This window comes from Suncus etruscus, chromosome 16 (genome assembly GCF_024139225.1).
Source record: "Suncus etruscus isolate mSunEtr1 chromosome 16, mSunEtr1.pri.cur, whole genome shotgun sequence".
Classification (NCBI taxonomy): Eukaryota; Metazoa; Chordata; class Mammalia; order Eulipotyphla; family Soricidae; genus Suncus; species Suncus etruscus.
The window spans coordinates 66,191,608-66,219,449 of NC_064863.1; the positions used below are offsets into that span (position 1 = coordinate 66,191,608).

The 27,842-nt window shown below is 38.7% G+C and overlaps 1 pseudogene; it reads right to left on the reverse strand.

The window, feature by feature from the left end:
- Positions 1 to 735: 735 nt before the first annotated feature.
- LOC126032192 (cAMP-regulated phosphoprotein 19-like) lies at positions 736 to 26,965 on the reverse strand (annotated as a pseudogene).
- Positions 26,966 to 27,842: the final 877 nt, after the last annotated feature.

Here is a 27,842-nt window from a genome sequence, read left to right on the forward strand (position 1 = left end):
CACAGAACTGAATTCAACAGTCAATGCACATAAACTCTTCATTCACATCTTTAACAACAAAAGATGCCCTAGCTCTACACAACTGAAAAATATCAGCATCTATGTCAGCTGTTAAGCACTGAAGTCACCTAAGTTGCACCAGAGTGGGTAAATATTGTCCAAGTAAAATTCTATTATTAAAACTAAAATAGGTTAATGTCATTCAAGTTCACACATAGATATGTGTTTTAGAACCCGATCTATTTATATTTGAAATATGTGACCTTTCTTCCAACATGTGGTCTTAAACTTGCTTTTTGTTCTTTCTTCTCTTTACAAAAATCCAAAAGGAAGTTACAGATCAATGCCATATGGGTTATATTAAATAAGAGCAACATATAAAGTTATCACTAAGATAAAGGAGAAAGCCAAAATATTACAACTGTAAAACTTATTTATGTTTTGTTGGAACCATTCCTACTCTAGGAATTAGGGAATATATATATATATATGTATGTACATATAATTATTTCCAAGTAGATAACTTCATTTGCTAATATACTTTTCCATCAGTGTACTGTTAAGCTAATTAAAAATTGACACTTATATTCCCTTACAACAGCAACACGAATACTACCACTCACTACTCATGAAGCCACTCTCAAATGACTTAGTGAATCAAAGGAAATAAAAAGAGAACTAACATAAAAAAAAACAACAATAGGAAAAGAGGTTTATGCAGATCAGCTCTTTTAATCAGCCAAGCGGCTTGCTAGCAACAAGAGATGGTTTCCATTGAGGAAGGTCCTGTTGGAGTGGGGATTTGGTCACCAGTGACCTCTGCTTTATCTGGAGCTGCAGCAGGAAGTTACTTGTTCTTCTTTTTTTTTTTGCTTTAGCCATGTTATAATCCCCAGAATCAAATATTTTTGCCTTTTCTGTAATCATTTCCTTAAGAAATCTGAGCCTCCAGGCTTTTGTTCCAGATGAGGATATCTTGCTTTTAATTTTGCTTCTTCAACTTTCTCTGGTTTGTCATTGAATATTCTATTCTGACCTATTGACCTGAAAGTCTATCTTTGTTCCAGTACCATGCTGTTTTGGTCACTATGGCTTTGTAGTACTGCAGCAATTTAGGTAATAAGATTAGTCTTATGGACAGAATAAATGGTTGTTGTTTTAAGCCATCATGAGTGATCTTTCTCAGTGTGGCAGAGCACACACCTACATACATACATATGTATGTATGTATATATATATGTTGCTCTATTTAAAGACCATGTATCGCATAGTTGGCATAGTTTATCATAATACATTTGTTTCTAGGTAAGTTGAAGCAAAGTTATTAAAAGAAAAAAGAAGAGTACAGCAACAGGAAAAAAAATTATTGTATCTTGCAATGAGGTCATGAGGTCATTAAGTCATTGTCAGAAGGTTTAGTAACTCTTGTTGCTCATTGATCATTCTGTTACTTTTGTTTTTGAACATTAAGTGGCTTCATATATATACTGGCATCTAAATTGATGAGTTCCTAAGGAGATGACATATTTAAAAAATTAGAGTTTTCACACTGTCCAGAAATCCCAAGCACTATTGCCGACACTGCAGCTTTTGTGGACCTGGTTTCTGCTGCTAGGCTTCCAGAAGGTGGGAAGGGTGCCTACACTCAATCCAAAAATGTCCTGAAGATGTCAGCCCAAATGCCAGAATACCTGGAGTTTTGGTCAGATTGTTGTCTCAGCAGAGAGCTATATGAGTGGTAAAGAAGGGCCATTGGTAAAATGGCGATTGTGAGTGGTAAGTGTAGCTGGGTTGGCTACTGTAGGGTGGGGACTTGACCTTCATCCCAAAATTGCCAGATTTCAGCTGTTATAACTTGTTACATATCTTTTAAGAACAAAGTGAGTCTATAGAGCTAGCTGAATGCAGACATGACATTTGTGTTTTAGCTTAGCACTTTTAAGATCTGACTGGATGCACACTGGTGTCTGATATAGCTATTGATTATTATGTGGTGGTTGCAGCTGTGATTGCTGGATCTATTCTATATTTTTAATCTTCCAACAAGATCACTTAAGCATAAGCTCTTGCAATTGCATTGATGTTAATACCTGTGTTTAGATATGGCACTTTGGGGGCCGGAGATATAGCATGAAGGTAGTGCGTTTGCTTTGCATGCAGAAGGATGGTGGTTCAAATCCCAGCATCCCATATGGTCTCCCGAGCCCGCCAGGAGCGATTTATGAGCCAGGAGTGGCCCCTGAATGCTGCCGGGTGTGACTCAAAAACAAAACAAAACAAAACAACAACAACAACAACAAAAATGGTACTTTAACTTGCCTAAAACTAATTGTCAGTTCTACAAATGGCACACTAAATGCAGACCCTAAAGATAGTCCTAGGGGAATGGTCATTTCTCCCATGATAGGTAGAATCTGTTTCCAAAGGTAGCTTACACTCTTTTTCTGTATCTCTCTTTAACAATCACTCTAAAATAATGCCTCATCCTTGCTCTTTCAGATCTTATAAGTAATTATAGGTAAATATTATGTACAACACAATTTTTAGTTTACACGAATGGTTGTAACATTCGCATTACTCAAAATTACAGATGCATATATCTAAAGAGCATAGGATAGTTTCATTTTCCAAAAGTAAAATTATTGGGCAAAAGGTGGTAAATATCGATCAAATTTTAAAATGCAAACTGTCTTTCATAAGAAACATATGATGGTACTTAATTGCTTTTATCTAAGAATTTAGATATTGTATTAGGTTACGGTATACAGCATGATTCAAACATGGTGAGTAGTAAACCATTAACACTATATCCATCTGACATAATGCTTATATTTTTCCTTGGGTTGAGAGTTCAGATCTACGATGAGCAACTTTCAAATATAAAGTATAGTGACTGTAGTTAGCAATATTTTATTGTATAGTTCACCTCCAATCTTATTTATATCTAAGATCTGGGTATTTAGTATACTTACTGTTCCTGGGATATCTTATTCTTTTGTTATAAGCATCTCGAAGTACATACATCCATGTATGAATACATAATTTGTTTCCATAAAACCATAAGTTTACACTGTTACACTAACATAAATACCTCAGGATTTTTTTTTTTTTGCCCTTTTCCAGCCTCCATCATTCTTCCTACATATACTTCTTCCTTATTTGACTCTCATTATTTCTCAGTGTTTACACATATTATCAATATCCAGACCAGGATGGGCACTTTCTCAGTTCCATGAAAGCATTTAGCCCCACTTTGTTTGCCACTACAGAGAAAGGACGAGCAAGATGCAAATACAGACTGAGAAGAACTCTGAGTCAACCCCACGTGTAGATGCAAACTAAATGATATTTTCTTGTCCTTTTCTTATTTTATAAATCTTTTTCCTCTTCCTTCCCTTTTCTTTTCATTTTGAGTTATTAATATAACTGCTACATTTAATCATTACCTATACTGAAGAACTCAATTTAGTAATTACACATTTTCATTGAACTTTGGAATTTAGTACTTTGCTCACTACTACATTTAAAAGGTTTTCAGAAGAGACGTTATTACAATTTTGGTGTCAATAAAGTAAATATTGTAATAGCTCTTTATAGAGAATATATATTCAAATAAATTTTTTGGGGGGGTCACACCCAGAAGCATTCAGGGATTACTCCTGGCTTTATGCTCAGAAATTGCTCCTGGGAGGCTCGGGGGAACCATATGGGATGCCAGGATTCACACCACCGACCTTGCATGCAAGGCAAACACCTTACCTCCATGCTATCTCTCCGGCCCCTAATTTAATTTTTGAATAAAATTTTTTGCTGAATTTGTTTTTACTGGTTAGCTGAGTATAAATGGCACCCTAACACAACAACTAAGTACCCTCAAAAATTTTTTTTCTAGTATTGGCTCTGACAGAAACAACTTGATCCTATAGCCAGAAGTAGTCGTGCTGCCTAGATATTTGTGAAGAGATCATTGTCGAGTTTACAGCTTTCTATATTCAAGCAAAATTTCCTTATGTTCCATATGAAACTGTGATATTGTTTAAGGAGCTCAGTCCATTTTTCACTTCCTAAACTTCAAGTAGTAACTTTCCAAAAATAATAGTTCATGAAAGTGATAGAAGAAACAGAATGACAAAGACATCACTTGATGTGTGTCCACTCAAAGTTTAATTGAGCTTTTTCCTGTTCCATAAAGCAGAAAGGATATTCAAAGTATTGCTGTAGTGAAAATGCTAATCTTGGGCCCAGAGAGATAGCACAGCGGCATTTGCCTTGCAAGCAGCAGATCCAGGACCAAAGGTGGTTTGTTCAAATCCCGGTGTCCCATATGGTCCCCCGTGCCTGCCAGGAGCTATTTCTGAGCAGATAGCCAGGAGTAACCCCTGAGCAATGCTGGGTATGGCCCAAAAACCAAAAAAAAAAAAAAAAAAAAAGAAAATGCTAATCTTTAACATGGTCATTATCTGTTTGAGCACCATTCATATGCATAGCTATAAAGAAAAAGGTCATATGAACAGGCCATATGGATTCCTCTTCCCCAGAATTAAGAAAAGACTGATACATAAAGATATAAGATAAAATTACATTTTCTCCAATATTTCAATTGTAGAAGTATGGCCGGAAAGCAGAATATGTCAAAAGTAGTTGCATTCTCATGCAGTTTAAATAAAGACCTGGCGGAGCTGGTGAGGTGGCACAAGTGGTAAGGCATCTTCCATTCACGTGCTAGCCTAGGACGGACTGTGGTTTGATCCCCCGGGGTCCCATTTGGTCCCCCAAGCCAGAAACGATTTCTGAGCACATAGCCAGGAGTAACCGCCGAGCATCACCAGATGTGGCCCAAAACCCAAAATAAATAAACAAACAAACACCTGGCTAGACCCCACAGGAATCTGAGGATCTGAGGCTGATATGGCACATCCTATAGCTCTGATTTGGGTCAGGGAACAGAGGCTTTCGTAAGAGAGGCTCATCAATCACTTTCTGGGAAGAATCTGAGTCGCAGGCAAGGCACAATTTTAACTGTACTCTGCCTGAGCTGAGCAGGTAAGTTAGATTTTCCCCCAGTGAAGTTCAACCTTTGAAAACCTTGGGAATCAATAGGAATATGTACTTTGAAAGGAGGGAGAGACAATGAGAAGAGAAGGTGAAACATCTTTATATTCTCTTTTTTCCCTAAATTTATGGTACTTGTACTTTGAAAGGTGGAGGGAATACAAGGTCCAAGTAGAAGATCCTCCACTTGAGGAGATGAAAAGTTGGAGAGTACACTCTAGTCTTGGATAATGGGTAATTTACCTTCCATCTCTCAGAAATAAAGAAACCTTTGAAAAAGACAGACCACAGATTTATTTTCATCCCACTAAAGAATTCTATAGGATTCCTAGGTTTTATTCTCTCCCCACATTCAATTTCTCTTTCATAAAAGCTAAAAAGTTCATTTTTAGTCTTGAATCATCTGGAGATCTTAGAACACCACCTATTATTTCTCTAATTACTCCTTAGGAGTGAACTACCCTCTTCTCACTAACTGGAGTACTGAGTCCTCATTTCTTGCCTGATGTCTCAGACCTTTCCCAAGTCCACATTCAAAGATTGAAGCTGAGATGACACATACTCCAGTTCTTATTTTAGTCAAAGGGCAGATTTAACATTTGAATCTGTCTTAGGAATTATACAAGAAAGTAAATGTGCTGGCTCCCCATGAAGCAATCACACAATCTTAGGATATATGATCTTATTTGGAAGACAAGGAGATGATTCATTCCATCATTCCAATCTCCAATAGAAGACAATGAGATTAGAAGAGCATCCCTTTTCAGAGATTGCAGACACATTGGATGTCAAATTTCTACTGAAAAATCGATTAGTAGAAATTCTCATGTTTTAAGCCATCCAATTTGTGATAATGGTTTCTTTGAGCGACTATACAAATACTGAACCCACAGTTAAAGGTAGGTAGGTTGATGATAATTTGATTTAACTTCTTTCAGGAATTATTTATTTATTAAAAGGATAAAATTGGGGCCTGGAGAGATAGCACAGCGGTGTTTGCCTTGCAAGCAGCCAATCCAGGACCAGAGGTGGTTGGTTCGAATCCCGGTGTCCCATATGGTCCCCCGTGCCTGCCAGGAGCTATTTCTGAGCAGACAGCCAGGAGTAACCCTTGAGCACTGCCGGGTGTGGCCCAAAAACCAAAAAAAAAAAAAAAAAAAGAAAAGGATAAAATTATTAATAATTGGTGATCTGTAAAGATAGAAATGAATATGGGTAAGATAGTTGGGTTGCATATGGCCAACCTGATTGGCCCACTACAAATAAATGTACTTAATATCATATACTGTTCAAGTAGTCCAACTCTAGTAAATTTCTTGCATGCTTAATTCTTTTTTTATAATTATCTTTATTTAAACACCATGATTACAAACATGATTATAGTTGTATGATTACAGTCATGTAAAGAACACCCCCCTTCACCAGTGCAACATTCCCACCACCAATTTCCCAGATCTCCCTCCTCCCCACCCCCCTACACCTGTACTCGAGACAGGCTTTCTAATTCTATCATAAAAATAGATGGAGCTGTGATAATTACCAGACTGCAGTGCATATCTATCCTTCCACCCACCCCTTCACCAGCCCCAGAAAGGCATAAGATTACATAGAAGTATCTAGAGTAATGCCTGACTTTTTCCCAGAACTATATAGTGAGGCTCAAGAATTCTGTGATGGCTTTACTGAGTGAGTGTGCTTTGTGAGGAAGACCAAGGGCTAATTGTTTTATAGAGTAAAACAAGATGATAGCTCTGCTATTGACTTGGATTGTGTGGGTACTCCAATTTCAGGCCTATATATTTTGAGTTGCAAAAGTCCAAGTTCAGTTATTTTATAGGCTTTCAGGGGAAATTTCACCAGAAACATCTGTTAGTGATGCCCAGAATTGAACCCAACAGCAAACAAAACACATTTTAAAAACATCTTTGCTGCTTTTGTAGTTCTGAAGCCCTAGATATGAAATCTTGTAGCCCAAGAGAAAGATATCTGTTAGATGAGGAGTGATGGCTTAGTTTCCTGGGCCTGGGGCCCTCAAAGAAATAACCACCATCTAAGAAACAACACCATTAACACTAGAAGATAAAGCCTTTTTGAAAGTCAGGAATTTAGGCTCCAATAGAAGGATCTGTAAGAGCGCGATAAAGTACCAGAAGAAACAATTATTATATTCTTATCAACTGGAAAAATTATGCTTATTATTCAAGGGAATCAAAACTCTTCTTAGGAAGAAATTTTATCAGAAAGTATTCATGAGGGACTTTAATCAAGGAATGCTATTAAAAAAAAAACCAAGTTGATGAAATCCATTATTCTCTTTGCTCTAGGCATGTGAAATATATTGCCCACAATCTCCCTCAGCTTCTGCTCCAGAAAGTTAATACAAAATATCAAAATAAAACATGAACAACATTTTCTTGTACTTAAAAACATGGTTATATGTGAGGCTATGAGGCTCCTGTCCAACATGAGAAAAGAATATAATAAAAAGAATCAAATGTGTTGCATGAACTATAATCAATTCTTCATAAGCTTCATTTCTATAATCTTTGGAAAGATGAAGCAGATGAACTTAAATTAATCTGTAGAAGAGTATAAAAACATCTACACCAAACCCTAAGCCAATGACAACAGAATTGATACCCAAACTACAACAAGCTAGACACAGAGGGGATCACTTATATTAGCAGCCCAGGGGATAAGGAAGGGGGATATGCTGGGAATGGGGGTGGAGGGAGGACAACTTTGGTGGTGGGAATTCCCCTGATTCAATGTCAATATGTACCTAAAATATTACTGTGAAAGATTTGTGATCCACTTTGGTCAAAATAAAAATTAATATTGAAAAAAATCTACTTTGAATACTTAAAAATTCAAAGTGAACAAGGGTTTAAATTAATATTCACTTTAGTCACTGATTTGGTATTTAATGACTAAACACAAAAGAGAGGGGCAGATTATGAATCAGAAGTCTTATTGTTCTATCTCATTTCTTTATTTTTGTTTTTTCTCGTTTTTTAGACAATACTATCTTTAGTTTTAGCTAACTTAAAATGTACATTAGCATGGATTGTTAATGTGCTTGGTTTAAATTCTGTGACTTTGATATAAATGTTGAGTAAGTCGTTTTATCTAGTTTTTCTTTAGAAAGTGGGTCTGTATCCACTCAACAAGAATCTTACAATCTTTTTGGCAGATGAACTCCAACCACATAAAGTCCTGGAAAATTCAAGAAATTTTTTTTTTAATTTTTTTTTTTATTTAAACACCTTGATTACATACATGATTGTGTTTGGGTTTCAGTCATAAAAGGAACACCACCCATCACCAGTGCAACATTCCCATCACCCAAGTCCCAAATCTCCCTCCTCCCCACCCAACCCCCGCCTGTACCCTAAACAGGCTCTACATTTCCCTCATACATTCTCAATATTAGGACAGTTCAAAATGTAGTTACTTCTCTAACTAAACTCATCACTCTTTGTGGTGAGCTTCCTGAGGTGAGCTGGAACTTCCAGCTCTTTTCTCTTTTGTGTCTGAAAATTATTATTACAAGGGTGTCTTTCATTTTTCTTAAAACCCATAGATGAGTGAGACCATTCTGCGTTTTTCTCTCTCTCTCTGACTTATTTCACTCAGCATAATAGATTCCATGTACATCCATGTATAGGAAAATTTCATGACTTCATCTCTCCTGACAGCTGCATAATATTCCATTGTGTATATGTACCACAGTTTCTTTAGCCATTCGTCTGTTGAAGGGTATCTTGGTTGTTTCCAGAGTCTTGCTATGGTAAATAGAGCTGCAATGAATATAGGTGTAAGGAAGGGGCTTTTGTATTGTATTTTTGTGTTCCTAGGGTATATTCCTAGGAGTGGTATAGCTGGATCGTATGGGAGCTCGATTTCCAGTTTTTGGAGGAATCTCCATATCGCTTTCCATAAAGGTTGAACTAGACAGCATTCCCACCAGCAGTGGATAAGAGTTCCTTTCTCTCCACATCCCCGCCAACACTGTTTATTCTCATTCTTTGTGATGTGTGCCATTCTCTGGGGTGTGAGGTGGTATCTCATCGTTGTTTTGATTTGCATCTCCCTGATGATTAGTGATGTGGAACATTTTTTCATGTGTCTTTTGGCCATTTGTATTTCTTCTTTGTCAAAGTGTCTGTTCATTTCTTCTCCCCATTTTTTGATGGGGTTAGATGTTTTTTTCTTGTAAAGTTCTGTCAGTGCCTTGTATATTTTGGAGATTAGCCCCTTATCTGATGGGTATTGGGTGAATAGTTTCTCCCACTCAGTGGGTGGCTCTTGTATCCTGGGCACTATTTCCTTTGAGGTGCAGAAGCTTCTCAGCTTAATATATTCCCATCTGTTAATCTCTGCTTTCACTTGCTTGGAGAGTGCAGTTTCCTCCTTGAAGATGCCTGTAATGTCCTGTAGTGTTTTGCCTATGTGCTGTTCTATATATCTTATGGTTTTGGGGCTGATATCGAGGTCTTTAATCCATTTGGATTTTACCTTTGTACATGATGTTAGCTGGGGGTCTAAGTTTAATTTTTTGCAAGTGGCTATCCAATTGTGCCAACACCACTTGTTGAAGAGGCTTTCCCTGCTCCATTTAGGATTTCCTGCTTCTTTATCAAAAATTAGATGGTTGTATCTCTGGGGAACATTTTCTGAGTATTCAAGCCTATTCCACTGATCTGAGGACCTATCCTTATTCCAATACCATGCTGTTTTGATAACTGTTGCTTTGTAGTACAGTTTAAAGTTGGGAAAAGTAATTCCTCCCATATTCTTTTTCCCAATGATTGCTTTAGCTATTCGAGGGTGTTTATTGTTCCAAATGAATTTCAAAAGTGTCTGATCCACTTCTTTGAAGAATGTCATGGGTATCTTTAGAGGGATGGCATTAAATCTGTATAATGCCTTGGGGAGTATTGCCATTTTGATGATGTTAATCCTGCCAATCCATGAGCAGGGTATGTGTTTCCATTTCCGTGTGTCCTCTCTTATTTCTTGGAGCAGAGTTTTATAGTTTTCTTTGTATAGGTCCTTTACATATTTAGTCAAGTTGATTCCAAGATATTTGAGTTTGTGTGGTACTATTGTGAATGGGGTTGTTTTCTTAATGTCCATTTCATCCTTATTACTATTGGTATATAGAAAGGCCATTGATTTTTGTGTGTTAATTTTGTAGCCTGCCACCTTGCTATATGAGTCTATTGTTTCTAGAAGCTTTTTGATAGAGTCTTTAGGGTTTTCTAAGTAGAGTATCATGTCATCTGCAAACAGTGAGAGCTTGACTTCTTCCTTTCCTATCTGGATTCCCTTGATATCCTTTTCTTGCCTAATCGCTATAGCAAGTACTTCCAGTGCTATGTTGAATAGGAGTGGTGAGAGAGGACAGCCTTGTCTTGTGCCAGAATTTAGAGGGAAGGCTTTCAGTTTTTCTCCATTGAGGATAATATTTGCCACTGGCTTGTGGTAGATGGCCTTCACTATATTGAGAAAGGTTCCCTCCATTCCCATCTTGCTGAGAGTTTTGATCAAGAATGGGTGTTGGACCTTATCAAATGCTTTCTCTGCATCTATTGATATGATCATGTGGTTTTTATTTTTCTTGTTATTGATGTTGTGTATTATGTTGATAGATTTACGGATGTTAAACCAGCCTTGCATTCCTGGGATGAAACCTACTTGATCGTAGTGGATGATCTTCTTAACGAGGCATTGAATCCTATTTGCCAGGATTTTGTTGAGGATCTTTGCATCTGCATTCATCAGTGATATTGGTCTGTAATTTTCTTTTTTGGTAGCGTCTCTGTCTGGTTTAGGTATCAAGGTGATGTTGGCTTCATAAAAGCTATTTGGAAGTGTTTCTGTTTGTTCAATTTCATGAAAGAGTCTTGCCAAGATTGGCAGTAGTTCCTCTTGGAAAGTTTGATAGAATTCATTAGTGAATCCATCTGGACCTGGGCTTTTGTTTTTCGGCAGACATTTGATTACTGTTTTAATTTCATCAATGGTGATGGGGGTGTTTAGATATGCTACATCCTCTTCCTTCAACCGTGGAAGATTATAAGAGTCCAAGAATTTATCCATTTCTTCCAGGTTCTCATTTTTAGTGGCGTAGAGTTTTTCAAAGTAGTTTCTGATTACCCTTTGAATCTCTGTCATATCAGTAGTGATCTCTCCTTTTTCATTCCTGATACGAGTTATCAAGTTTCTCTCTCTCTCTTTCTTTGTTAGGTTTGCCAGTGGTCTATCAATCTTGTTTATTTTTTCAAAGAACCAACTTCTGCTTTCGTTGATCTTTCGGATTGTTTTTTGAGTTTCCACTTCGTTGATTTCTGCTCTCAGCTTTGTTATTTCCTTCTGTCTTCCTATTCTTGGGTCCTTTTGTTGAGCATTTTCTAGTTCTATTAGCTGTGTCATTAAGCTACTCAGGTAAGCTCCTTCTTCCTTCCTGATGTGTGCTTGCAAAGCTATAAATTTTCCTCTCAGTACTGCTTTTGCTGTGTCCCATAAGTTCTGAGAGTTTGTGTCTTTATTGTCATTTGTTTCCAGGAACCTTTTGATTTCCTCCTTGATTTCATCTCGGACCCACTGGTTATTGAGCATGAGGCTGTTTAACTTCCAGGTGTTAAAGTGTTTCTTCTGAGTCCCTTTGGAGTTCACAAATAATTTCAGAGCCTTGTAGTCAGCGAAGGTAGCCTGCAAAATTTCTATCCTCTTGATCTTATGGAGGTATGTTTTATGTGCCAGCATGTAGTCTATCCTGGAGAATGTCCCATGTACATTGGAGAAGAATGTGTATCCAGGTTTCTGGGGATGGAGTGTCCTATATATATCCACTAGGCCTCTTTCTTCCATTTCTCTCCTCAGGTCTAGTATATTCTTGTTGGGTTTCAGTCTGGTTGACCTGTCCAGTGTTGACAAAGCCGTGTTAAGGTCCCCCACAATTATTGTGTTGTTGTTGATATTATTTTTCAGATTTGTCAACAGTTGTATTAAATATTTTGCTGGCCCCTCATTCGGTGCATATATGTTTAGGAGAGTGAATTCTTCCTGCTCTACGTACCCCTTGATTAATATAAAATGTCCGTCTTTGTCCCTTACAACCTTCCTGAGTATAAAGTTTGCATTATCTGATATTAGTATGGCCACTCCAGCTTTTTTATGGGTGTTGTTTGCTTGGATAACTTTTCTCCAGCCTTTTATTTTGAGTCTATGTTTGTTCTGACTATTCAGGTGCGTTTCTTGTAGGCAGCAGAAGGTTGGATTGAGTTTTTTGATCCATTTAGCCACTCTGTGTCTCTTAACTGGTGCATTTAGTCCATTGACGTTGAGAGAAAGAATTGTCCTGGGATTTAACGCCATCTTTATTTCAAAATTTGGTGTGTCTTTTGGGTAGTCTTGTCTTAGATTAGGTCTTTCAGTTTTTCTCTTAAGACTGGTTTTGTGTCTGTGAAGTTTCTGAGCTGTTTTTTGTCTGTGAAACCATGTATTCTTCCATCAAACCGGAAAGTGAGTTTTGCTGGGTATAGTATTCTGGGTGAAGCATTCATTTCATTCAGTCTTGTCACAATATCCCACCACTGCTTTCTGGCATTGAGCGTTTCTGGTGACAGGTCTGCTGTAAATCTCAGGGAAGCTTGCTTGAACATGATTTCCCCTTTTGATCTTGCTGTTTTCAGAATTCTGTCTCTATCTGTGGGATTTGTCATTGTGACTAGGATGTGTCTTGGGGTGGTTTTTCTGGGGTCTCTTTTGGTTGGTACTCTTCGGGCATGCAGGATTTGATCACATATATTCTTTAGCTCTGGAAGTTTCTCTTTAATGATGTTCTTCACCGTTGATTCTTCCTGGAAATTTTCTTCCTGGGTCTCTGGGACTCCAATGATTCTTAAGTTGTTTCTGTTGATCTTATCATAGACTTCTATTTTCGTCTGTTCCCATTCTTTGACTAATTTTTCCATTGTCTGCTCATTTGCTTTAAGTTTTTTGTCCAATCTCTCCTGCTGTATGGAATTGTTATGTATCTCATCTTCCACAGCACCAAGTCTATTCTCAGCTTCTGATACCCTGTCCCAGAGCTTATCCATTTTGTCATTCACTTCGTTTACTGACTTTTTCAGTCCTGTTAGTTGACATGTTATTTCAGTTTGGAGTTTTGTCATTTCTGCCTTCATATTTTCTTGGTTCTTATTAGTGTTCTGTTCAACTCGATCCATGGTTTCTTGGAGTCTGTTGAGCACCTTCCATATTGCTAGTCTAAAGTCCTTATCTGAGAGGTTGATTAGTTGTTCAGTCATTATCTGGTCCTCAGAATTGTCATCTTCATTCTCTATGTCTGATGCTGGCTTGCGTTGTTTCCCCATTGTCACACTTGTATTGTGGGTTTTTCTACGTGTTGTGGTGGTATTCATTGTCTATATGATGTAGGCAGCACACTCCTCTGGCTCCTCCCTTTCTGGATGGGCTGACTTGCCTCTAAGGGAGGGGAGTCCTCCGTGGATGAAGCCTCACACCGGGTCAAATCTTAGGCCCGAGCATGCAACAGAGAAGACAGTCCAGAGAGAAATGTTTGCTTCTGTGATATAGCGCCGTTCTTAGTGTGATTTTTCCTTCTTGTTGCAATGGAGTTCTTTCCTTAGAAAGAGTGCATGGCCGCGTAGCGAAGCGGAGCGACCGTGCTCCTCTGAGCCTCTTTTTGCCCCACTCGCAAGAGTTTCACGCAAGAGGACAGTAGACAGACATAGACAGGTCACACTCACAGTCTTTCACAGCTGAGCCCCACTGGGCCGGTGTACTTTCGCGGATTTTCCCCGCCTGGTGTCACACACAGGGAGCCAGCTTTTGCAAAGGTTAGCCGGTTTTTATGCTCTGAAGTCCCTCCCTGAAAATGGCGTCTGGGCGAGCGAGGTTTCTGGAGGCTCTTTTTGCCCCACTCGCAAGAGTTTCACGCAAGAGGACAGTAGACAGACATGGACAGGTCACACTCACAGTCTTTCACAGCTGAGCCCCACTGGGCCGGTGTACTTTCGCGGATTTTCCCCGCCTGGTGTCACACACAGGGAGCCAGCTTTTGCAAAGGTTAGCCGGTTTTTATGCTCTGAAGTCCCTCCCTGAAAATGGCGTCTGGGCGAGCGAGGTTTCTGGAGGCTCTTTTTGCCCCACTCGCAAGAGTTTCACGCAAGAGGACAGTAGACAGACATGGACAGGTCACACTCACAGTCTTTCACAGCTGAGCCCCACTGGGCCGGTGTACTTTCGCGGATTTTCCCCGCCTGGTGTCACACACAGGGAGCCAGCTTTTGCAAAGGTTAGCCGGTTTTTATGCTCTGAAGTCCCTCCCTGAAAATCAAAATTCAAGAAATTTAGGGAGCCCAAGCAATAGTACGGCAGGTAGGGTGTTTGCCTTGAGTGCTGTCAATTAGTGTTCAATCTCCAGCACATCATGTGGTTCCCAGGTTCGAATGTAGAGCCAGGAATAACTCTTGAGTACCATTGGCTGTGGCCCACGCAAAAGGAATAGCAGGAGCAGCAGCAGCAGCAACAACAACAAAAACAAAAAGAAGATAAAATAGAAAGAAATCCAATTCTGAAACGACTGTAAAGAAATTCAATCTGATCCTAATTTTACTCATAATACTTCTCAAAATAAAAATTTTGAATGCGTACTTGTCACATGACACTACTTAAAAAATAAACACACACGCTCTGTGTGTATGTGTTGATTCAGTTTTTGATAAACATACTAGGCGGATAATACGCAGAGGTAATTGAGAGTATACCATCCCTGCCTCATTATTTCGTCTTCAACCTACATAGTCAAGTAAGTCATCTGAAAGGGATCGAAGAGTAAATTTCAGGAGCAGATCAACATGCGATTACTACTTTGACCAGAAGATGGCAGCATCAAATCAAAGAGCAGAGTTAATTGCTGGTCCTGCCTTTGCTGCAACAACCTTAGAAACCATGTTATCTGTGTACTAATTATCAAAGAGGAGATAACCAGATTAAGCTAACCATCTTACTAGAGGCAAATTAGGCAAAGACATTCTTAAAGGCTGAAATTGAGCAGAGGCATGCCAGATATAAAAGAAAATCAATCAGAGAGCAAGAAAAGAGGTTTTAAGTGGGGGCATTAGTGGGATTTGCAGTATAAAGATGCCTTGAGTCATCTCTAAAGATGTTGTACAAATCCTAGTATTATATATTCAATGTCTGACACTGGTGATGGGGGGCATTGGTGCAGAGAAATAACACCAATCTTGTTTCCCTCTCCCTCAGCACTACCCAGATTCTTTTTGACAGGTACATTTTTAAGTTGTTGCAATTTTACTTCATGCTTTCAGCTTTGTTTTTTCTGTGTTTCAGATATACAGACATCCCACACTTCTCTACTACTGAGTTGCCTGAGGTCCCTGCTCCCTGTTCATTTTTACTTCTTTCTTAATATTTTTCCTGGAACAGATGCGAAGTAACAAGTGGCACTCTGTGTTGTTAGAAAAGTGGTGAGAAAGGAACTCTTACCTAGTGCTGACTTATTTGGATCAACATCTATAGAAAAAAAATGAAGATTTCTCAGTAAAGTAAAAATAGAGCTGCCATATTAAATATCAATTCCCCTCTTGGTATCCTACATGGTACATATGTCCTTTTGAATGTATGTTTTTGTATCCTGGGGAGTAGCCACTGCACAATAGCCAGAATATGGAATCATCCTAGATGTCCCTCAACAGACGAGTGGATAATGTAAGTGTGGTATATGTACACAATTTTTTTCTTTGCAGATGCATAGTATATTCCATTAAGCCATGCATTTTAAGTTACCATTGATGTAACTGAAATGTGATGCTGATGTGAGGGTCCCTGGGTGACTTAGGGAGAAGTGTCGGGCCATGCATAGGCATCTCCATTACAGGGGGATTCAGTAGGCCCACAAGATGTATCCCTAAATTTTCCTGGTGCAGAGAATTGAGAGAACCCCACGGGATTCCTCACAAGGCCAGTTGCGAATATGTTGCCCCTTTCGTGGAGAGTTGAGGAATTCCTGAAGAGATATTCCTGAGATTCGTGTTATGGTACTGACATTATATTCCCTTCATATTATTTGACCTTAAAATTAATTTCCCCTTCTTTAGTATTTACAGGAAAAATATAGCCTTGATTAAAAAAACTTTTCTGAACAATATTTAGCACCAAATCAAAGACAATATTTTTCTCTTTTTCAAAATGTCCTTGCAAAGTCTCGGTTTCTGGTATGCAAGAGCATAGCCAGAATGCAACCCCTGGGCTACTAACTTTTTCCCAAAATGGAAACTATACCTTAGTAGTGGAAATAGCTCTGTCTTTCACTCGACCTCTAAAAGCCCATCCCAGTGAGGATAGTATTTCTAGATTTTTTTCTATTTCTCACTAATCCCTTATTTTGCATCTGAAGTTAGTTTGCAGAGTTGTGACCTTCTCCTTTGTAACTTAAAAATTCTTACTGCTTAGACCCATAGCTTAATGTATTGTATACTGTTAAACTCTGCTTTGCAATAGTAAACAATCTTCTCAATACCTATGACTGACTTTTACAAACCCTTATAAAACTCCTAGCTAGAACGTGGGTCCCCATATAATCCATTTATGTGGTCTCATTCTTCAATATTATCCCGTCGACTGGTTCGTGTTTTTACCCGCTCCCCTGAAGCTGGCTCATTGAACTCCAGCTGGCGTTGCCAGATAGAAGCCACCGACAACAGAGGAGATAGGCAACAGCCTGTAGAAAGAAATCTACTGCTTTCTTTCTACTTCCGATCCCTGTAGGAAAGGCAGGGACATCCAGAGTTGTGAACCTTGCCCTGAAAAGGAAAGCAAAGTCAACTCTAGACCTTACCCAGTCCTTTCTTTTGAGAGAAAGGCAATGAACCCACATTTCATCAGTGAAGTAAAATCAGATTTTATTGGGAAATTTTGAGAAAGGAGGGAGAGGGAGAGGAAGAGAAAGAGACAGAAAGTGAGTGAAGCAAAAGAGAACATGGGTTTATCTAAAGGTGGAGAGCTCCAGTATTGATCTCAATAGGGGAGGTGTGGGCAACATGTATGTCGGGCACAGTGTGCATGAACTGGCAACACATATGGGCATATCTCTTTTGTTCCAAGTTGGTTTATGTATGGTTTCTCCCAATCTGCTCTCATGGAGCTCTCTATTTAGGTAAAAGTCTATTTTGAAAGTTTCTGCATCCATAATTGAGACTGAGGTCCGATAAGCCAAGAAAGGAAGGTTAGTGAGGTGGGTCCTGATAGCACTAGGGCTAGTGACAAGAGTAATTTCTTCAAAAAAAAATTTTTTTTTGCCATGGGGCCCTTCCGTATCTAGCTCCCTTCGTCAATTAGCATTACAAAGGCAGGGCCAACCACACAATTATAAGAAGTGGACATGAGAGAGAGAGAGACAGACAGACAGACAGACAGACAGACAGACAGAGACAGACAGAGACAGAGACAGAGAGAGACAGAGACAGAGACAGAGAGAAAGATAAAGAGAGAGGAGAGAGAGGAAAGAGAGAAGGGGGAGGGAAGAGGCTTAGAAAGATGTTAGAGAGAAGGGAGAGAGGGAAGCACATAAAAGGGGCAACAGAGAACACTAGGGCTCGAATTTTATTGGGGACAAAAGTATAGGATTACTATAAAGAAACTGAAAAAATAAAAGCACATGATATGTAAATTAAACAGCATAAGCAAGACTACAGAGAAACATTGAATTTCAGCTGTTTATTGATAGATTGAGGCAGAGCCAAAAACATCCTAGCATTTATGGCTTTGTTGTCCTCTGCTTCCCTTTCGCACTAATCAAGTAAATTATATTCTAAACATATACTGAGCTAGCATAGCTGGAAGCAGGTTAGAAAAAAACAGATGGCTTCTTCTTTTTTCTCTCTTAAATCTAATATTACTGATTAGAAAAAGAAAATAGAGGTCTAATATTAATGAACAAAATATGGAAAATGAAATAATTTGAGTGTTATTTTGGCCATGAGGAAAGATCATATTAAGTGTGTTAATCTTAAATTTTTTATCAAGATCTTCATTAATCACTTTTTTTATTTGAGGGGGTCATATTTAGCAGTTCTTAGGGTTTACTCCTGGCTCTACTCTGGAATTAATCTTGCTCAGGGGACCACCTGGTGTGCCAGGGATGGAACCTGGGTTGACCATGTGGAAAGCAAATGACATTTCTGCAGTACATCAATCTGGCTGCTTGATAAAGAACACTAATAGTTTGAATCTCACACTTCCTTTCTTTTAAAAGGAAACTTTGAAATGATGTATGAACTCATCTCAATTCTACTCCTCTGATCCTTAGTCTGATTACCTATTAATTAGTCTAAAAAGATTTTTTAATATTTAAGCACTGTGGTTACAAAATTGTTCATAATTGAGTTTCAGTCATAGAATGTACACCATCCTTCACCAGGGCACTTTTCCAGCCACTAATTTCCCCAGTTTCCCTCCCATACATCCACCCCCACCTATTGCTGGGGCAGTCATTTTGCTTCTCTCTCTTTTTCATCTTTGACACTATGATTTGCATTATAGTTGACGAAGGGGTACCATGAAAGTCATTTTCTTCCCTTTCAGCACCCAGTTCTTGTTCAGAGTGATCAATTCCATCTATTGTTGTCACAGTAGACCCTTCTGTACTCTAACTACACTCTTTTTTTTTTTTTTTTGGTTTTTGGGCCACACCCGTCAGTGCTCAGGGGTTACTCCTGGCTGTTTGCTCAGAAATAGCTCCTGGCAGGCACGGGGGACCATATGGGACACCGGGATTCGAACCAACCACCTTTGGTCCTGGATCGGCTGCTTGCAAGGCAAACGCCGCTGTGCTATCTCTCCGGGCCCTCTAACTACACTCTTTGTGGCAACCTTTCTACCATGGATTGGAAACTATTGTCTCTGAATATTATTACCATACTTTTCTTTTTCATTTTTGTTTTTTGGTCATACCCAGCAGTGCTCAGGAGTTACTACTGGCTCTGCACTCAAAAATCAATCCTGGTGGGTTCAGGGGAGTATATGGAATGCTCAAGATCAAACCTAGGTCAGCCGCACACAAGACAAACACCCTACCCACTATGGTATGGCACTGGCCCCACTTTTATTTTTCTTATATCTCACAAATAAGTAAGATTATTTGATATCTATCCCTTTCCCTCTGGTTTATTTAACTCAGCGTAATTCATGATCGGTAAAACAGTTCTCAAGAAATATGGAAAAGGCTTTCTTTTCCTTCCACAGAGACAACCTGGAGGTAGTAATTCTCATCCTAAATGGTTTTAATATTATTGTCATTTTCCACATTTTGTTTCTAAATATAAAAAGGTATATAAACTTAGAACTCCAAAAGCAAATGGAAACTTTATCCCCCCCTTGTACTTTGATATCTGACTTGTGTAGTGATAACATAGATAGGAATAAAGAAACATGTATATTGTAAAAACACTTAGTGAAGTTATTTATACAAAACAATTTATTGCCAGTTAAAAATGAATTCTAAATGTCAGTGGAATCAGTAATCAAATGTCTGCCCAAAAAGAAAAGCCCAGGCCCAGATGGATTCACTAATGAATTCTTTCAAACCTTTCAAGAGGAACTACTACCAATCCTGGCCAGGCTCCTTCATAAAGTTGAAAAAATGGGTACACTTCCAAATAACTTTTATGAAGCCAACATCACCTTGATACCAAAATCTGACAGAGATGCTGCAAAGAAAGAAAATTACAGACCAATATCCCTGATGAACACAGGTGCAAAGTTCCTCAATAAAATCCTAGCTAATAGGATCCAATGCCTCATCAAGAAGATCATTCACTACAATCAAGTAGGTTTCATCCCAGGAATGCAAGGATGGTTTAACATCCGTAAACCTATCAACATAATACACAACATCAACAACAACAACAAAAAAATCACATAATTATATCAATAGACTCAGAGAAAGCATTTGATAAGGTCCAACATCCATTCTTGATCAAAACTCTCAGCAAGATGGGAATAAAAGGAACCTTTCTAAATATAGTAAAGGCCATCTACCACAAACCAATGACAAATATCATTCTCAATGGAGAAAAAATAAAAGCCTTTTCTCTAAATTCTGGTACAAGACAGGGCTGTCCTCTCTCATGACTGCTATTCAACATAGTACTGGAAGTACTTGCTATAGTTATTAGGCAAGAAAAAGATATCAAGGGAATTCAGATAGGAAAGGAAGAAGTCAAACTCTCACTGTTTGCAGATGATATGATACTCTACTTAGAAAACCTTAAAGACTCTACCAAAAAGCTTCTAGAAACAATAAATTCATATAGCAAGGTGGCAGGCTACAAAATTAACATGCAAAAATGAATGGCCTTTTTATACACCAATAATGATGGGTAAAAAATTGACATTAAGAAAACAATCCCATTCACATTAGTGTCACATGAACTCAATATCTTGGAGTCAACTTGACCAAAGATGTGAAGGACCTTTACAAAGAAAACTATAAAACACTGCTTCAAGAAATAAGAGAGGACACTAGGCAATGGAAACACATACCTTGCTCATGGATTGGCAGGATTAACATCACTAAAATGGCAATACCCCCCAAAGCATTGTACAGATTTAATGTGATTCCTCTAAAAATACCCATGACATTCTTCAAAGAAGTGGATCAAACACTTCTGAAATTCATCTGGAAACACAAATACCCTCGAATAGCTAAAGCACTCTTTGGGAAAAAAAATTTGGGAGGCATCACTTTGCCCAACTTTAAACTGTATTACAAAGCAATAGTTATCAAAACAGCATGGTATTAGAATAAAGACAGACCCTAAGATCAGTGGAATAGGCTTGAGTACTCAGAGAATGTTTCCCAGACATACAATCACCTAATTTTTGATAAAAGAGCAAGAAATCCTAAATTGAGCAAGGAAAGCCTCTTCAACAAGTGGTGTTGGCACAACTGGTTAGCCACTTGCAAAAAAGTGAACATAGACCCCCAGCTAACATCATGTACAAAGGTAAAATGCAAATGGACTAAAGACCTTGATATCAGACCTAAAACCATAAGGTATATAGAACAATATGTAGGTAAAATACTCCATGCCATTGAGACTAAAGGCATCGTCAAGGAGGAAAAAGCACTCTCCAAACAAGTGGAAGCAGAGATAAACAGATGGGACTATATTAAGCTGAGAAAATTCTGCACCTCAATAGAAACAGTGCCCAGGATACAAGAGCTATTCACTGAATGGGAAAAACTATTCATGCAATATCCATCAGATAAGGGACTAATATCCAAAATATACAAGGCACTAATGGAACTTTACAAGAAAAAAACATCTAACCCCATCAAAAAATGGGGAGAAGGGGGCCGGCGAGGTGGCGCTAGAGGTAAGGTGTCTGCCTTGCAAGCTCTAATCAAGGAAAGACCGTGGTTCAATCCCCTGATGTCCCACATGGTCCCCCCAAGCCAGGGGCAATTTCTGAGTGCTTAGCCAGGAGTAACCCCTGAGCATCAAACGGGTGTGGCCCCCCCAAAAAAGTTGCAATAAATAAAATGGGGAGAAGAAATGAACAAACACTTTGATAAAGAAGAAATACAAATGGCCAAAAGGCACATAAAAATACTTCCCATCACTAATCATCAGGGAGATGCAAATCAAAACAACTATGAGGTGCCACCTCACATCACAGAGATTGGTGCACATCACAAAGAATGAGAAGAAGCAGTGCTGGCAGGAATGTGGAGAGAAAGTAACTCTTATTCACTGCTTGTAGGAATGCCTTCTAGTCCAACCTTTATGGAAAGCGATATGGAGATTCCTCCAAAACTTGGAAATTGAGCTCTCATATGATCCAGCTATACCACTCCTAGGGATATACCCTAGGAACACAAAAATACAATACAAAAATTTCTTCCTTACACCTTTATTCATTGCCATGCTATTTACAATAGTCAGACCCTGGAAACAACCAAGATGCCCTTCAACAGAGGAATGGCTAAAGGAACTGTGGTACATATATACAATGGAATATTATGCAGCCGTCAGGAGAGATGAAGTCATGAAATTTTCCTATACATGGATGTACATGGAATCTATTATGCTGATTGAAATAAGTCAGAGGGAGAGAGACAGACACAGAATAGTCTCACTCATCTATGGGTCTTAAGAAAAATAAAAGACACTTTTGCAATAATCCTCAGAGACAAAGAAAGGAGAGCTGGAAGGTCCAGCTCATGACATGAAGTTCACCACAAGAGTGGTGAGTGCAGTTAGAGAAATAACTACATTGAGAACTATCATAACAATGCGAATGAATGAGGGAAGTGGAAAGCCTGTCTAGAGTGCATGTAGGGGTGGGGAGGAGGGTGATTTGGGACATTTGTGGTGGGAATCTTGCACCAGTGAAGGGGGTTGTTCTTTACATAACTGAAACCCAACTACAATCATATTTGTAATCAAGGTGTTTAAATAAAGATATTAATAAATAAATAAAATAAATGTCAGTGGACTGAACTCATCAATCAAAAGAACAAAACAGTTTTTTATCCTGATTCATTAAATCAGACTTTCTCCTATTTAGGAGAACACTTTGACCTTCAAAGGTAAATACAGGCTCAGAATTAAACATTGTAAAGCAATCATATAGGCAAATGGTTACCTAATAAAAGGCATAAATGAACATGGTCATACATAAATTCTGACAGTTTGCTGCTGGATGTGGTACCTACATTGTACTCCTAAATATGAATATTTATTTTTTAAAAAAACTAAAAACCTCAACAAAAGTAAAATTAAAAGTTCATATTGATAGCACAGTGGGAAGGCTTTTGCTTTGCATGCAGCCGACCTGGAAAGGACCCTGGTTTGATCCCTGGCATCTCACAAGGTCCCCCGAGCCTGTCAGAAGTGATTTCTGAGCACAGAGCCAGTGTAACCTCTGAAAGTTGCACGGTGTGGCCCAAAAAACCCACCCACCAAAAACTTCATATATCAGGCTGAAAAGATAATATAAAGGGTGAGACACATTGACTTTGGGTTTAATCTCCTATATAGTCCCTTATGCCCTTCCAGAAGTGTTTCCTGAATCCAGAACCAGCTTATTACTATTATTATTATTATTATTATTATTATTATTATTTATTACTATTATTAAGGTACTATTGGTTTACAATACCAATAAAAATCTGAGAACTCTGCATATTCTTTTTTTTGGGTGGATGCAACATGATATACATTTTAGAAAGTTTTTGGAGTACGACTTCACATCCTCAGATTTTGAACAAGAGAACTGTATGACTAGGACAAGACCTGAGAAACTTCAGAAACTGAACCCAAGGGCCCGGAGAGATAGCACAGCGGTGTTTGCCTTGCAAGCAGCCAATCCAGGACCAAAGGTGGTTGGTTCGAATCCTGGTGTCCCATATGGTCCCCCGTGCCTGCCAGGAGCTATTTCTGAGCAGACAGCAAGGAGTAACCCCTGAGCACCATCGGGTGTGACCCAAAAACCAAAAACCAAAAAAAAAAAAAAAAAAGAAAAGAAACTGAACCCATAAGTATCAAGGTATGGTCCTTTATATTCAATTCTTTTGTCACATGAAAGGAAGATTGGCTGGAACAGGCCCTGAAGTTAGCTTGGAAGGTCCAACTAGAACTATATTGGAATGTGTGAGTCAAAGAAGGAAATAATGGCTTCCATTAGCAGAAAATCGATGGACACTATAACAATTTTTCACATGCATCCTTTTGTGTGAATAATTCTACACTGTAATCCTGAGGGAAAAAGGGAAAGCAGGTATGAAGCAAGGTCACTGAATGAGTTAATATAACAAGATAGCCATGAGAGAGAAAGACATGGAGTCAGGTGACTTCTAGCTTTGTAGTCTCTGGGCCCACCAAAGTGAAACCTCTCTTTATTCTACAAGCCTAAAGCCAACTCGGAGGGAGAGGGTTAAGTGAGAGACAATAGTACTTATCAAGCTAGTCTAGTGTAGATGGACTTTTACATGTCAAGGGAATTGGTGAAAAAGAAAGAGGAAGCTGAGGGACAGACACCTTTTTTTTTTGTGTAAAAACAGTGTTCTAACACTATTGTGTTTTAGGTTTATGATTTAGTTGCCTTCTGTACACAAATTCTTTATAGTTATAAAAGCTGCATATTTTTCTGGCTACAATCTTTTATATTGACAGGTACTAATGGAGAAGTTTGTAAGAAAATATGGTCTGATTGTCTCCTCACCAATGAAGATATTTATCACACTCTACTATGTGGGGCAAATCTGGCCTATCTATAGATCAGACCTGTCCGTCTGACTGATTATTTTATAATCTCTGCTTGAAAATTTACAAAACATCTACACTAGTCTCTAACTGTTACTAGTGGGAAGGGAGGACATTATGTTATTGAAAGTATAAAGATGCATTTGGAAAAAATAAAAAAGAATGATCACTCTTAGCTGTCTTATACACAGCTGAGTGACAATTGAGGAGACCCTTGCTTTCCTCATCTGAAAATAAAAAGGCCTCCCAGGACTTTCTGTGAGCCAAGGATAATATGTTGAAATTTTGGCACTGCTCAGAAAGTGCTTTTTCTTTTTTTTTTTTTTTAAATGTGTGGTCATTACTGTTCCACTTAGAAACGGCTAAATGAGGTCATGTAGAAGAGCAAACCTCAGGGCATTCTTTTTCCAAAGATTCTCCTTAGATGAAAGTTGAGGCCTAGTTCTATAAGCCTATACAAAAGGCTTAAAAAAGTTTATGGCCATATTAAGACAAGATCTTCCAATAGATCTTTCAAGGTTCTCAGAAAGTAAGGAATCTAGGCCATACACATTTGGTGAAAACTAAAAATATAAAACATTTTCAATAACTCAATTGCAGAAATTATAAAGATACTCTTACCAATTTACAAATGGATTGTTGATGCAGGATTCCAATATAAAGGGTACTTCAAGGTTCTGTGTAGAAATCACTGGTGAGGGGGCCAGAGAGATAGCATGGAGCTAAGGCATTTGCCTTGCATGCAGAAGGACAGTGGTTCAAATCCTGGCATCCCATATGGTCCCCCGAGCCTGCCAGGGGCAATTTCTGAGCGTAGAGCCAGGAGTAACCCTTGAGTGCTGCCAGGTGTGACCCAAAACAAACAAACAAAAAGAAGTCATTGGTGAGGTTGGATACTGGGCAAGTAGAGCACTCACCAGGATTTATGGGATTAGGGAAAACAGATTGTATGTTCTGTGTGTTGAAAGGCAAAATGACTCGAGGAACCTTAACTGATAAGTCAATAAGCACCAGGATTAATTAGACATATAAGATAGATGATATTTATGAAGAGAAGAGGAAAACAGCAGGTGTGGAAAGGGAGTCTTTAAACTACATAGGTGTTAAGTTGTGAAAAGAAGGGTGGGAGAAATGGTTGGTTAGTAAGAGTCTTAGCCTACAATGCATTCTGAGAGAGATGGTAGACAAAACCTGTTGTCAAACTTGCCTGTGAAGCACTCTTGATTGGTTTCAGAGCTCCTGATATGCTTAGTGCCTGCCTTAGAGAGTCTCAGTGTTATCAGCTTAGATCCATCATAGCATTCCATCAAAGTATAGTAGTAGATATGGACAGTTATCCATTCTCCCTGGAGCTGCAACTTGAAACACTTCTATGCTTTTTCACAATTTTCCTTGACAGTACAACCCAGGTGAACTTACCTTAATTGAATACAACCCAGTGACCTCACTAAAGAGATGTCTTTTGCTTTATAGTTGAATTAAGAGGTTGAGAAGCAAATGACATGTTTTTTCTTTCCTACCTGAATTCTAAAATAGTAGAGAAATTATTTTGGGTTCCATCTGCTTACTTTTGTTCTGTCTTACCTACTGATAAGGCAGATCTGGAGAATGTGGCTCATGTATGATGACAAATGGGTCTTTCAGAATTAAACTTCCTGGTGTTAGATACTACTGGGGGTAGGGTGTTTGTCTTGCACACAACCAACTTTTGTTGGCAGAGTCCCACCGTACTTCTGGGAGTGATCTCTGAGCACAGAACTAGGAATAAGCCCTAAGCAGCATAGTGTGTGGCTCTAAAACAAAACAGAATCTCAAAAACCCCCAACCCTTAAAAAAAAAACTCCATAAAATTAAGTCCCAGAATTTATGTTTTGAAAGTTGGCAGAAAAAGTCATAATTTCAAGGTCAGAGACACTTAGACTCAAACTAAAATGGAAATGAAAGAGACTGTTCCTTATTATTTTTTAATGCTATAGAGAGGTAATAACTAAGATGTTTTATTTTTAATTGCCATCCCTTCTTTCCTCCCTCTTTGAGCGTTAATTGAGTATATGTAGCTCATATTATTTCTCTTTGGGGAGTGAATCTGCTCACAGGAGAATCTTCAGGGAAATTGACAGTTGACCATCTTCACTCAAGTTTATTTTTGACAGTCAAGTTAAGGTGAATATTTGAATGATTTGGGAAGGCATAGATAAATTGGAAGATTAAGATGGTAATATATTTTCCCCTATAAATAGAATTCAGGGTCTTCCCTGCCCGGAAACTGTGGATAAAGCTGACTCTGCTGGGCCTCTTAAGCACAGCAGATATTTTGAGGCTTCTCCCTGCATGCTCCAGCCTGGGAACTTTGATCGTCCCCTGAGGGCTCTCTTATTCTGAGGTGAGTCTTCCCTGCCAGGAAACTGTGGATAAAGCTGACTCTGTTGGAACTCTTAAGCATGGCAGATATTTTGAGGCTTCCCACTGCTTGCTCCAGCCTGAAAACCTTGATAGTCCCTGGCATTCATCCCCTGAGGGCTCGCTTCTGAGGTGAGTCTTCCCACCGGAAGGGGTGGAAGCAGAGGAGCATGGCCGCTTGGCTTCATGGCCACGCACTCCACCTAGACAATGAATACCACCACAACTCGTAGAAAAACCCACAATACAAGTGTGACAATGGGAAAACTACGCAGACCAACATCAGGCATAGAGAATGAAGATGGAAACTCTGATGACCTGACAACAGCCAACCACCTAGTTAGTTTTTCAGATATGGAGTTTAAAGAGGAAATATGGAGGATGCTCACAAAACTCAAAGAAAGTATAGAATAGAACATTAATAAGAATCAAGAGAATATGAAGATAGAAATCATAAAACTCCAAACTGAAATATCAGGTCAAATAACAGGTCTGAAAAACTCAGTAGATGAACTGAAAGACTCAGTGGATAAGCTCTCCAACAGGGTAACAGCACCTGAGGATAGAATTAGTGGGCTGGAAAATGAGATGCATAACAACTTCATACAGCAGAAGAGATTTTAAAAAAGCCTTAAAGCTAATGATCAGACAATGGAAAAATTACTCAAAGAAAATGAACAGATGAAAATAGAAGTCTTGATTTGCATCTCCCTGACGATTAGTGACATTGAGCATCTTTTCATGTGCCTTTTGGCCATTTGCCTTTCTTCTTTTTCAAAGTGTTCATTTCTTCTCCCCATTATTTGATGGGGTTAGTTGTTTTTTTCTTGTATAGTTCTGTCAGTACCTTGTAAATTTTGGATATTAGCCCTTTATCTGATGAGTATTGGGTGAATAATTTCTCCCACTCAGTAGGTGGCCTTTGTATTCTGGGCACTATTTCCTTTGAGATGCAGAAGCTTCTCAGCTTAATATAGTCCCATCTGTTTATCTCTGCTTCCACTTGTTTGGAAAGTGCTGTCTCCTCCTTAAAGATGCCTTTAGTCTCAATGTCCTGGAGTGTTT